This window comes from Lycorma delicatula, chromosome 3, assembly GCF_047948215.1.
Source record: "Lycorma delicatula isolate Av1 chromosome 3, ASM4794821v1, whole genome shotgun sequence".
Lineage (NCBI taxonomy): Eukaryota > Metazoa > Arthropoda > Insecta > Hemiptera > Fulgoridae > Lycorma > Lycorma delicatula.
Genome location: NC_134457.1, coordinates 141,850,085 through 141,864,440, shown reverse-complemented (window position 1 = coordinate 141,864,440; position 14,356 = coordinate 141,850,085). Strand labels below are relative to the sequence as shown.

The window sequence follows — 14,356 nt, the reverse complement described above, 5'->3', positions numbered from 1 at the left end:
CCCCGGCAATGGTTCTACTTTTTTCCAAATAGTCTATGAGCACGAAAATCCCAAAAACCGTTGCCATGACTTTTCCTGCAGATGAACCGTTTTCACTTTCTTTGGTGGGCTTTCACCTGTTTCCACCCACTGTTGGATTGCTGTTTGGTCTCTAGCGTGTAATGGTGATTCCATATTTCATGTAATGTTATAAAACGTCGAAGAAACTTATCGCGTTTAAATAAGTGTGAACATCCTCGGAAATGTTCAGTTGAATGCGATTTTGGTTAACTCTTAACAAACTCAGCATCTATTTAGCGGAAAGCTTTTTCATAATCAAAACGTTGCGTAAAATGTACTGCACTCACTTATCGAGATGTTTACAATATCAATAAGCTCGCTTATTTTAAACTGATAATTTTGACGGTTTTTGGGCGTCCCGAGCGTTCATCATCTTGAATAGATGTACAACCGTTGTCATTGATGTACGACGTTTTAATTCAGCAGTCCATTTTCTTTACCGTCTAAAACGAAGGGAAAGAATCCTTTAAAATTAAATATAACTCTTTTTGTATGTTCATCGGGATAAAATTTTTTAAAACAAAATACTTAATAACATCTCGAACTTCAATTTTAACCATTTTCCGGATTTTCAAAACTTGTGTGCTTTACTAGATCACCACAAACAAGCCACTAAACGCTACCATCTTAAAGTTGGCAGTACACCATGTAAAGAATCATACTTGACAAATATCATAGTTATTTGGTCAAACTAGCGCCACTTCAGTGTCAGGCCGTGAACCTTCCGAAAGACCCTGGTATATCTCGTAAAACGTCAACGTAAAAAAAATAATAATTACAACAGTGTGTAGTTATACTCTATTCAAAATACTCAAGATTAAAAATAGTTTAATCTGTTTAAATTTTCAAAGATTTACAAAACAGTTGATTGAAGTAGTTGTATTTTGAAGGAAATGAAATTTGGAGAAGATAGAATCATCAAATTAGTGTTTGAACATAGACTCACACTCCCATTTCCCACAACTCGGCTTTTTAAAGTCCGATTTTAGAAACCAAAGAGTCATTTTGTTCATAATAAAATAATTAAAATTTTACCTAATAAACAATTACTTAATATTAGTATTTAAACTGTCGTGGAATAAACCTGATACAGCAGGAATTTACAATGAACATATTTCCTTCTTTATTTTTTCATGAAAAATATTAATTTAAAAAGGTGCCAAATTTTATTGAAACAGCTTCGTTTTGAAGATATAATTTTCTATTTATAAACAAAAAATAGTGGAGAGACAGATAAAAAAGCGTTTCCTTTTTACTAGTTTACCTTTTAATAAAGGATTTATACAGTTAATCAACGTTTAAATTATTTTGAGGACGACATTAATAAAATTTTGTTAATCCTATTTAAAAGAAAAAATATTAAATCTAAATTAAAAGAGAAATCAAAATACGGAAAAATATTTTTATATAGTAATCTATTTACTTTTAGTATTCATCAAAGTCTAAATAATTAACTAAAGGAGGACCCTTTTTAATTAATCACCTTAAAAAAAAAATTATAAATTAAAGAAGATGAGTAAGTTGTACAAATGATCACTTATCGGTAATAAAATAATTTCCACGCAGATATATAAAACCAGAAAGGCAATTTAATTATATTATTTTAAAAACCTTGTAAAAACATATTCCAACACATAAAACGAATGATTTGTACACCTGATGATCATACTCCTGCAGAGATTAAATATACTCAATTTCCAACAAAAATTGTACCAAATTCAAAATAAAAATAATTAAATCATATACTGTCATCAGAGTAGTAGTTTCAAAATACTCATAATAATATATCCATCTATCATCTATTATTACCCAAAAAGTTTTTGTAATCTTGCATCTGATCTGAAGAGTATTACTGATATAACATTAGCATTTTGTACGTTTAATAATTCCCCTAATGCGTTTTACATACGATCGATAAACACAAATGTGTTAATACGTCATTATTATATATTCTCCATTAGCCCGTTAATAAGTGCTAAATACATGGGTAAAGTCCATTCAATAGTGGAATTAAACACCTATTTATGCCGAAAAAGTGAGGGAAAATATTCTTGGAAAATAGTCATTGGTTCCATTACTATTGCTTCAAAAAAATAATTTAATTCAAAGATAAAAATGAAAGTAGGGTTTCGGAAAGTAAATTAGAATTTTATTATTAATAGTTAGGACATTTACGCAGGTAGACATGTTAGCTAATAACACTAAAAACACGAGGAAAATACAATAATATATTTTTGTTTTTTTTGTTAAGTATTAATTAGTGGGACTATTCCTTACGGCTACACTACTGAAGATAGAATAAAATCAAAATGACTTCATCAAAATTTCAGACAATTCTGCCAGAATATTTTAGTAATACACTGTTATTGCTGTAATCCTGAAAAAAAAACTATGACGCAAAATCACGCATTGCTCATATACTGAGACTGTAAACTATGAAGCTGGATAATACACACTCGTAGAGCTCCTTAATCTAAAACAATAACGTCTTGAAAAATTTTCATAGAACCAGTTTCAAAGAAAATTTATTAGGTTATTAATTTTTTAAATTTTCATCACTGGTCCGCGAAAAGGAGAAGAATTACAAAAGTATTATTCTTTTCTTTTTTGTCATGTTTGAGGCGAGACTATACGGTAAGTGTAGCATATAGCTGTTTTTTTTATATATGAAGAGCTTTATTCATAATATATTATGTAATAGCCAGAACAGGCGATAAAAAATATTTCTACGAAATTTTTTTCTACTTAGATTGTTTTATACAGGAATATTTCATTAAAAGTAGAATGCTTAAAAAAAGACGAATACAAAAAAAATCTTAAAATTATAGATGTGATATAAATAATGTAAAAACATCAGTGACAAAATTATATTTCATTATTAACAATGTGTTTTTCTTAATATTTTTCTCAATATTTATTATTCTAGGGACGCCGGTGGGTGGTCTACTTCCACGTGTCACTAGTGTCACGCTTTCTATACCTTCATAAACATTCCGTTTACCTTTGTGGTATTATACACAGGAATATATAAAGAAAACGTTATTAATGGAGAGAAAAAACAAAATTATGTGTTTGATTATGGAATTCTACAGCCCGGAAATAGTTGTAGGGGCTTCCCTAATGCTAATAAAATAGTTAATGTTATAATTTTGTTTATTGTTTTTTAAAAATGATTTGCTCCTAGGGTCACTCGTAGCTCAAATAGTTTGATATATTTTCATACGGAATTGAAAACGATTTGAAATGTTATAATATCAACATCAAAACTACATTTATTAATTTAATTAATCGATTTATTTTAAGTTACCTTTTCGTATTACTTTTAATACGTTTCGACATTAAGCTACCTTTTAATTTATTTATATTAAATTAATAATTATTTTATTAAGTTTTTTGTATTTTTAAACTGTAATACTATTCTCCAAGAATATCATTATGAAACCCTTTAATTCATATATTTAAAAATTTTTTTTAAGCATATTTATTTAATTTAGTGCTTCATATGGTATAACAAATTTTAGATCTGGTTAAAAAATAGCACCTTACCGCCCCCATTAATATTATATTCAAATCGTCATATACCGATGTCGCTCGCATGATTAAATAAAATTGTTTGATATTTATTTCACAAAAATAGATGGCAGCTGTTTTTCTGAATTAGGAATATTTATTCAGGAATTAATATTAAGGAATTAAGGATTTAATATTAATAATTAAGGAATTACAGGAAACATACCACCAACCTACAGAAAATCCTACCGTGGCATAGTTTACTAAAATACCAACTACGAATAAACCCCGCAATCTAGCGGATGTTAATTATACTACATCGATGTAGAACTGCTTAATTAAAGCCAAGAATATTCTCATTAAACTAACATTAATATTCATTTAATATAATTTTACTATAAAGTTATCCGAGATATAAAAATTAGCATGATTGTTATTTCTGAATATGAAAATTTTAAATTCCAATGTTAACTTATTCGTACAAATAACGGTTTACATATGAGTATAAAAAGTTCATTAAAACATCTCAAAATGCTCTTGATAAATGAATTTCTATTTAAAAAATAAAAAATTTGATATGGACACCACATGACTTCCTTAAACTCTCATTAAATTACATATACAGATTTTTTTTTTAATGCAAAGTATATAAAATTTTTTATTTAACTAATAAATTCTGATTTTTTCATATTTTTTTATTGTTATTATTGAATCATTATTTATTGTAAAACTTTTTTACAATCAAAGGTTAATAATTAAAAAAAAAAGTTAAAAAAAGGAAATCAAGTCGGATTCAAACCGATGTGCCTTTCTCTTGTACGATCCAAATATCTCATTAATTAAAATTTTATTTGGCTATAACTCCGAAACCGATGAAAATAAGTACCACTTAGGATATATTGTTGAAAATCCCCCGATGAAGACTTATTACTGCAATTAAGAAAACGTCAAAAATTAAAATTTTTTGGATTGTGAGCTTTTTAGGACACTTTTGGTCAGGTCGACTGCAATCAAAAGGGGAGGTGCACAACTAGATGTTCCAACAATCCTAAATCCAAAATTTCAACATCCTACTGCTAATCGGTTTTGAATTATGCGAGATACATACGTACGTACAGACGTCACGCCGAAACTAATCAAAATGGATTCAGGGACGGTCAAAGTGGATATTTCCATTGAGATTTGAAAACCGAAATTTTTCTCGATTAGAATACTTCCTTTACTTCGTACAAGGAAGTAAAAAAAACTTGAACAACGAAAAATATGTTTCCGAAATATTATTTAAATGAACTATTTTCATAATTTTTATTTTTACTTAATCGCGAAAATGTTTGAAAAAAAGTTTTACTATAAATAATAATTCAATAACAATAAAAAAATCAGAAGTTAGTCAAATAAAATTTTATATACTTTTCATTTTAAAAAAATATGTATATGTAATTTAATAGGCGTACAAGGAAGTGATGTGGTGTCCACATGAATTTTTTTTATTTTTACTATGACCTCTCGTATCATACATGCTTACTGCTTGAATTTTAATGAGAGGTTGAAATGTCAGATGAAAAAACGCCATTTCTTTGTAGGAAATCGAACCGAAGATTAGCTGACATAGAAGCCTGCATTTTAATCACCAACTAGTCTACTCAATGATATGGGGGAACATTTCATTGAATAATTGGACGAACATTTTATATGTTTAGAATAAAACGAAAAACAATGTTATGAAAAAACTTTACGATGTACGATATTTTTTTATTAAATCAACGAATATCTGAGTTATATTCAGTGACACAGAAAAAATTAACTATAATGAATTCGTTAGATGGGGGTTACCGATAAAAATATATAAGAATAACTCGTTACTCATTTTTCAGATTATTGTAAAATTTTTGCGGCAAAATAAATTCAACTTTAATGAATATAAAATACCACTTAAAATTTACAACGAAAATTTTTGTAAACCTATTTAACAGTTACAGTATTTAAAAACTATGACACCGCAAACTTTATACAATCGTTATTAAGAAATATGCACCCAATATTAAGAACGCAGTTAGGCCCCCGTTTTTCTGCATATAAAAACACTTATGAATATATATCAGTGTTAGTCTATATTAATATATATTTTAATATTTTACAAATAATTTGAGGGAAAAATATAATTTCTGAAGTTATTTGAGACCACTAATCATGTTGCTTTCACCGAGATTATGATCCTCACTACACAGACACTCCCTGCAACGAACTGAGTGTAACGTTGGTTATAGAAATATGTCGATTATATCAATTGTGCATTGGTGAGCTTGGCCTGATGATGTGTAAGCAATTACGTGGTCCAATGAAACAGGTAAAACTTCATTCCTCATTTTCTCTAGTAGGCCTGACATTGAATGTTCGTTATACTTGAAAATAAATAAGCTCTTTACGGCAGTTATCTGTGACTCAAGCAGATTGCCTACGACCGTTACGGTCTTGATCCTAACATATAGTTATTAATTTTATAACCGGAAGGTAAGTCTGATCGGTTAAAATATATGATACGCTAGAAGTTTCGGGATACCCGGTGCAACTTTGTTGAATTGATGTTCGAAGCCAGCTAGCTGGGTTCTTTGTTAGTGCAGTGAATATACATCTATCATAGAAAAGTAAATTAAAATTTTGTAAGCGTAGTTGATTGATATGCAATTTACGGTGTATATAATTTCGTAATATAGCTGTAGCGTACAGCATATATTAGCATATATATATATATATATATATATATATATATATATATATATATATCCGTATATAGCATATATTATTACTAGAACCAAGCAGTCTGCTTGCTTCTGGATATTTTTGGTGGAGCTGAGCGAGTGCAGTTAGAATATATTGTTTGGAGAGGGAGATTAACTGAATTAGGTATAAGACAATGCTCAGCCTTCAATCAGGGGAACACATGAGTGCGTTTCTTCCCATTCTGGAGCTACTACTAGTATACTCAATACTCTCCCAACCTGCCTGAAAATTACTCTTACAAAACTCAGAGTTACTGTACTTTGATGATCCACCAAGAGAGGATGTTTTGTTTGATTATACCAACAGAACGTTAGCGGACAGAGAGTATAGCGGAGTTATAATGCTATTATACTTAAGGTCCACCAAGGCCTTGAATGAATAATCTAATGTAAAGTAAGATAAACGATATCAGTCAGCATCTCCCTAAAAAGTACCATTTTTTCTAGCAATTAAATTGTGGTAAAAAAGATTTCATAACGCTATCTTGTTATCCTATAGCCCCCTAAATTTAAATCGAAGTTATCTTTTTGTAGACGTAAATTATCCAAGAGTTATTTGAATGATCATCTTGCCTGTGTAATTCGTCGATTGGGTTCAATTTTTTACCGAAATTTCCATTTCAAATTACGTAATGCCGATTCAAAGACTGCTCAATGGTTGGCCTGAGTTTCGACAAGACCAACTACCAAAGTGAAATTTGAATTATATGATACAGCATATATAAACTTGGGGTGTTTCACGAAGAAACGGTTTTCTTGTCTTTCAACAGAATAAAAATGTGTTGGGTAAGAACCAGTTGTGCGTAGACAATGGAAAACTGAAGCGAAGGTTTCGTGTTATGGAATCCTTCTATTAGGAAATTTGGCTTGATATTGCATTTTTTCGACCAACGAGTTACCACTCCAGTAACCAAAAATAAAAATTATGTCAGCATATTTCTAATTTGAAAACTAAAATGGCATTTTGAGAACGCGGAGCACAAACAGTTCAACTTTACATACTGCACAATTGACTGCAACTTTCAAAAGTGAACAAAACTATTCAGATTCTGTTGACAAATTGTGGTCGTTGATCAGCTGTTAATACTGCCAACTTACGAATAAAAAAAATCATTTATTTTACCATCAATATTTTTTTCTTTTCAACATTTATGGATAAAGTTTATTAAACTGGTGTTTTTTAACCGTTCACTCGTTGAGCGAGTGAAGGTTCTTGTAAGATCAGACCGTCGTTTAACAATAAGGATGATGAGTGAACAGTTAAATTTAAACACTTTCACCGTACGCATACATCAAATTTTGACAGACGATTTGAACATGCGAAAGGTTTGTGCGAAATTGGTGCTGAAAAACTTCACAACGGAACAGAAGGACAATCGAAGAAACGTGTGCGTTGATCTTGTTGAGAGGATTGACAATGACCAAGAATTCTTCAATCGTGTGATCTCAGGTGATGAATCCTGGATATTTGAGTACGATCCTGAAGCAAAGCGAAGGGTCGCACACTCCGTCATCTCCTCGACCGAAAAAATGTCGAATGATCAAATCAAAGATCAAAACCATGCTGATTTGCTTTTTTGACAGTCGAGGGGTATCGTGCATAAAGAATTTGTTCCTCCAGGACAAACTGTCAACCAAGTGTTTTACAAAGGTGTCCTTGAAAGGCTCAGGAAAAGTGATTCGCGTGAGACCAGACATTGCTGACAAGTGGATGCTTCATCATGACAGTGACCCGTGTCACACGCCCGCCATTTCCATCAGGGAATTTTTGACCTGAAAACACATTCCTGCGGTTCCTACACCCCCCCCCCCCCTATTCACCTGATTTAAGTCCTTGTGACTTTTCCTTTTCCCGAAATTGAAAGATGTCTTAAACGGACGTCATTTTTTAACTCTGGAGAACATTCAAAAGACTGTGACCGACCAATTAAAAGCCCTACCAGTTGAAGCCTTCCAGCGCTGCTACCAGGAGTGGGAACAACGACTCCGCCAGTGTATCGTTTCCTAAGGGAACTACTTTGAAGGGGATAATATTGTTGTTTGAAAAAAACAAAAATTTTGGTAAGTAAAAAGTCAGTCTCATTACTTTTCTCACACACCTCGTATACTGTATATACAAACTTTTTTTATTATTTTCACTGGTAGAACTCAACCTAAAATTCTTTCCCCTTTTTCGTGAAACAGTATGTATATATATATATATATATATATATATATATATATATATATTGTCATTTCGCATTTCTTATATGGAAATATATCGGTTGGATAAATTATTTGAAATATTGTTTAAAATATCTTTTGCAATGTCCATTAAAACAATCGTATTAATTGTTGATAAGTGATAATCGGCTAAGAAAGATGAACTGTAATTCTGCAATAATAGATCTTCTCTCGATTTGATCTTTATAGCCAAATGATGGAGTAATCAATTGAGGATTGTTGAAGGAACTTACATGATGATTCAATTCAGGATCTTTGTACTGAGTATTAACTCTGACAAAGTAATTAATTATGTTCTAAATTTTGATTTAGACATTTAGAAATCGGTCATCATTTCGACTTGTATTGATTGTAACTCTTAAATTCATAATATATATATATATATTGTTCAAACTGATTAATTTAAAGCATGTGCACGCGCACATGTACACACAAACAGAGGGGAGAAGAGAGAGAGAATCATGTGCTTCTGATTTGAATGATAAATTGTTTCATATAAAATAAATAAATAAACAATTTTAATTTATTTGTTTGAAATCCCAAAATTAAAAACATTTCTGGCATAAAAATTATTAATTATATTAAAAAATATGAAAATTAATTGAAACCAAAATGCAATACTGCTCCAAAAATTAAAATTAAATAAATATTACATGAAAATTTTGGAACATTCGACGAAAATAAAACCAGAAAAAAAGACATTCAATTTATATCAAACATTTGTAAGCAATGATAAAATGTTAAATGAAACCGCCTATGTGAATTCAGAGCCCCACCTGTATTATAGTGAAAGAAGGGTACGTAACCAGGGTACAGAGCGTGAGAAATAATGAAGCATCATGCGGAAGCCACGCCTCCAATTCTGGTATCCCGCCAAAATATATCTACTACCCATAGTTACTCTTTCTCCTTTCAATTTCCGTTTTTAAATTTTCCATGGGAATTTGCTACAATATAATAAGTTTTAGGATACATTATTTATGATTTTAAATTGAATTTATATCAAATTTATTCACGGTTATAGAAATGTTAATCAACCGTAAAAAAGTAATATTGTTCAGTTAAATAACTATAATGCCATTGCAAAGCGAAGTTAGATTCTATTGCGTTCGGTGATATTCTCACAAGATAGATGTTCTATTTGTATCGCACTAATCTGAGTAAATCTGAAATGACTTATGAGAATTTTTATAGAAAATTATTAATCAAAGTGGAAAAGAGATTTGTGAGGTTTTAAAATATACGTACTCCTTTATCACAATTTAAAAATAAATTACAATTTTACACAACAGTTGTAATACTTTACAACTTTTAACACAGGCTTTTGGTGAACGGTAAGAAGACTCTAAACTGACAGAAAAATAAAGATTTAAAAAAAGAAGTCATAGCCTTAAAATATGTTGATCTAATTTTTCTATATTGAACTTCGGTCATTAAAAATCATTATCACGAGATAATGTTTTCTAGTTATTCTAATTAACTGCAACTAAAAATGCATTGTATAATGAAAATTATCAAGTATAGATTATTTTTACAAAAGTTGTTTTGTTTTGCATCCTAACAGTAGAATGGCAGGTTAATTTTTTAAATGACTTACACAACTTTGGAACTATGAGTAAATCATCTTTTTACATGTTTTTCAGGTTGAAAAATTTATTTTTCTCATTATTTTTTAAGTGTAGCTTATAGGCGTTAAAAAACTTTAATTATGTATTAAAAATGAAATGTATTCGCACTTTGTAAGCAAACTGTTCTGTTCTTGTTTACTAAAACGGAGTCAAATAGTTCAGAATACAAAAGTGCATATGGGATATGGAATCAGGACTTTAAAAAAATAGTTTTTACATATCTTAGAGAAAATATAAAGTTACTGAAATAAATATTATAAACCAAAAATATTATATAACTTACACGTAAAACATTTTTTTATAGTTTTCCTTTTACTCTATTTCAGTGTATAAATTTTAAAATATCAGTTATTAAACAGTTTATATTATAAAATTTGTATATATATCGCTTTATTATTTACTTACAAAATCTCTGGTATTCATATATGGCTGCATTTTAATGACAAAAACGAAATTAATGAAAAATGTATAGTTAAATTTTAAAAAAATATATAGAAAATTAAGATATTTCAAAAAATTTCATTTAAAATATCCTACAATTTATTTCAAATTATAATAAAGTAAAATATAATTTATGGTGATATAGAATAACATAATAATAATGAATTCATCATTAGATGAAGTCTATTTAGATATTTATGGTTAGTTTAATTATAATAATCGACATTGTTTTTTTAACCCATTAATTTCAGGTAAACAAAATTAAAGAACCATAAGAATACGAGATCATAAATCACGGATTTTTAAAAAAAAATTATTAATATAAAACAGTAATGAGGAATAATGAGGTAATAAAAAATATCTAATTGTAAGTTTGATAATACTTATAAATTTCAGACATAAAAAAATTACACCAAATTAAAAAAAAATTAAATTATCGTGTAACTAGAAAAAAAAACCAGAAAGCTACCGCTATCTATTAGTAAAGTAATGAACTAAATTAAACTGTCTTACATGTAGCGCTACGAGCGGTGTTATTACAAAGTTTTTAAGCACTTAATTCCCTGTTTTATTCCCTCTATACTCAAGGCTACATGTGGAACATCTGGCGTAAGTTTTTTTGTTTTACAACTTCGTAAGTCAGTAGTAAATTATTTCCATTTATATTCTGCGTAGTTCTTTTACAAACTGCGATAAAAATAATACTATTAAAAAAAATTCTTCAGTTAATTTTAACAAACTGTATTTTTCTTCGTTGATTCTTTTTTATATTTTTTTTATAATTTTAATATGTACTTAAAAAAAATTATTTAATCGTTTAATACAGTTAGAAACATAGTTTTTCTAATAACTAATTATAAAAATTTTCATACTAATTTTAAAAGCTTATCTTGTAAATGGTGTTTTAGTTAAAAATGTATTTTTCATTAAAAAAAAAAAAATAATAATAATAATTGTACTTAGCTCTTTATGGGACGTAATTAGGATTTTGGTAGGTAATGAATAAGGACCACCATATTCAATCAATACTTGTGATGCTAAGGTTAGAAGATGCATTCCCTTGCAATGTTAGCATTAAACGCTTACATTTAATATTGTGGCGACAGTTGTCCTCCTGGCCTAAATCTCAGGTTAAATAAAAACTTTAAAATATTAATTTAATTAATATATAAAAGTAGTTTTAAAAAGTAATATAAAAAGTACTGCAATAATTAAATCTAAAAGATAAAATTTATTAATACAGATACCAGTATATCCAGAAAAACTGGGAATGAATTTCAATAAAAATAAATTAATATTTATTAATAGCTATCACAATAGAATTTTTGCATGAAAGTACTATTTACTCACCGTTTTTTTTTTTCAGTAAAACTCGCATACTACATCATTAACCTATTTGTAAAATATTAAAACCCTATTTTGTAAAATTTTAAAATTATTTTTGTATAATTTTAATTACCCCTCACGTTATGAGCAATAATTTGAAAACTGTAAGTTGATGAGATATAGTATTAATTCAAAGTCGAGATCTTACTGAAGTCGTTTAAGAAAAGAAAAAAAATCTTATAAAAATAGTTCGTCAAAATCGGTAAACGGCTCACGAGTAGAATATGAATTCTCTGTAGACGGTTCTCAAGCGTACGTCTGTAGACGGAATTCCCAAGACGGTTCCAAACCATTTGAACTAATCTTTTTTATTGACTCTTAGAAAGATTTCAAATCAGGCAACATCAAATTTGAAAACAAACAACTCATATTATCTTGCCTAAAAAATAAAAATAAGAATGCCGTTCTAGGTTTCTTAACTTAAATGATTAAAACTGCCAAGTCTAAAGTTGGATTTCTTAGGTTGGCTAACGAGATATATATAAATAAATTTTGGTACTAGAAATCTAAATTCAGTACTTTTCGTACAAGAAATTTAATAAAACTACTAGGTAAATTCTTCCAAAGACACTGTTAAAATATAAGTACCTTTTCTAATTTTTACTCTACAACATAATATATCTAATGAATAAGGTTATTTAACTTTAAAAATGGTTAAGTTAACATTACAGATAAAATTAATACAAATTGTTTTTCACGATCAGGTTCAACAAATAAAATCTTACGTCCTATTCATTATTATTACGTCCTGGTTTGTGAATAATATAAATCAATGCTGATTCAGATTAACTTCATTGTAAAAACTGTAAAACGATACATTTCTTAATTCAATTTATCTTATTTATTTGCTAATATGGCAAAATTACACATATTCATAATTTTCAAATACATAAATCTCCAGAAACATTTTTATGTTAGTTGTGAATAAAAGACTACACTATTTTATCAATATATAAAATAACATATAATCAAAATTTAAATTCTCTTAAACAAATAAAAATTATGTTAACAGCCAAAAAATATGGACTTAGATAGTTATTAAGAAAGATGGTTTAAACCACACTAATTAAAATGGCAATTAGTTATGACTGGAGATTGATTGGATTTCAGATGTCTGGATTACTCGCGTCAAAAGTGTTTAGTTCTTTCAACAGTATACGCCAAAAAATGAAAATACTTTAGACAGAACACGAATGATCACTAAAGTATTTGTTAATTCTAGAAATAAATGCTTTTATTTAGGTAAACTCTATTTCTATAGACAACTATTTATTAATGATAATGTCTGAAAAGATAAGTAACAAAAAAAACGAAATTTTCCCGATTAAAAAAGCACTAATAATCTATTTAATCGGTAATACTTTGTAAAAAAAAAAATAAATATATATTACATACTCAGTCAGAATAACTTTTTTTTGAGAGTAATAATGTTCATTACATTCACTTATTGGAAAAAAAACGGATGGTTTAAAGAAATTGAGTCTATATAAGCAATTCCTTTGGTTAACAAAGGTACTTTATCACTTGTAAAGCTGAATATAAACTGCAATTCAGTGGACTGCCTACATTCTGCGTGCGTTTTCCCATAAAATATTCGGCTCAGCGTAGAAAACAACGGGAAACTACTTACGAAGGATGTTCATTTTTCTCTTGAGAACAACTATTTCATTTCCAATAGTAAATTACGACCTCATTATAAGTTGCTTACCATTTTGACTACGGCACCTGAAAAAATATGTGTACTTTGTGTGTGTGTTATCTCATTTTACTTAATTACGCATATTATTTTGGCATAATTCTGCAAAAAAAAAAAAATCGAATGCTGAAATATATTAATGCATTAAGCATACAAGAAAAATAAAATTTTGTAACGAAACAATTCTATGGCAGCAGAAAGAAACTTCCTCTCTGTTACAGAAATCAATATGAAGTGAACCAATTTATTCAGTTTTCTTTTTTCAATTAAGGGCTTCATTTTTTAATCAAATAAAATTTTTTAATTTACCTTTCTTTTAAAATAAATATTTAGAATTATTTCTAATTAGTCATACAAAAAGAACCAGTTTTGTTTGTTACTCAGCATTTATAAATATCGAATACAAGTCTTTTGTATTTACAACATATTGTAGTTTCAATTAGTATTTTACTGAACATACTATCCACCTATTATTTTAAATAATAATTTAGTGTAAGATGCTGCTAATTTAAACATAATTTATGCAAGGTACTCTTTGAATAAATCTGCTGTTTAGTAGGAACAAAGATTTTAATTAATTCATTCATATATTAATATTACATTCATTAACACGCATTAAATTTAGGAATAAT

At 28.5% G+C, this 14,356-nt stretch overlaps 1 protein-coding gene and 1 long non-coding RNA gene across 9 annotated transcripts in view; one reads left to right on the top strand and one right to left on the bottom strand.

The window, feature by feature from the left end:
• LOC142322063 (uncharacterized) overlaps positions 1–14,356 on the bottom strand; it is a 516,135-nt gene that overhangs the window by 238,750 nt on the left and 263,029 nt on the right. The window lies entirely within an intron of this gene.
• Positions 11,214–14,356, top strand: part of LOC142320990 (uncharacterized) — a 32,953-nt gene continuing 29,810 nt past the window's right edge. Inside the window, exon 1 of the long non-coding RNA XR_012755535.1 lies at positions 11,214–11,251. This is a non-coding gene — a long non-coding RNA (uncharacterized LOC142320990). The remainder of the gene's footprint in view (positions 11,252–14,356) is intronic.